The following is a 203-nucleotide window of genomic DNA, read 5'->3' on the forward strand; positions in this document are numbered from 1 at the left end:
CGCAGCGGGTTGCCACAGCGACGGAGCCTTCGCTCAGCATCCCTCCAACTCTGCCGCCTTGGCCGAAGTTTGGCGAGAGAAAAATATCCCAGGGAGGGGACACCACCCCCCCCCCACCGTGGGCAGCAAGTGCAGGGCTGGGGAAACTGAGGAACAGCTGGTGAAGTTGGAGGCAGCTGTGAGGGGGGGGGGGAGGGTTTGGA

This window comes from Buceros rhinoceros, unplaced genomic scaffold (genome assembly GCF_000710305.1).
Source record: "Buceros rhinoceros silvestris isolate BGI_N320 unplaced genomic scaffold, ASM71030v1 scaffold37091, whole genome shotgun sequence".
Classification (NCBI taxonomy): Eukaryota; Metazoa; Chordata; class Aves; order Bucerotiformes; family Bucerotidae; genus Buceros; species Buceros rhinoceros.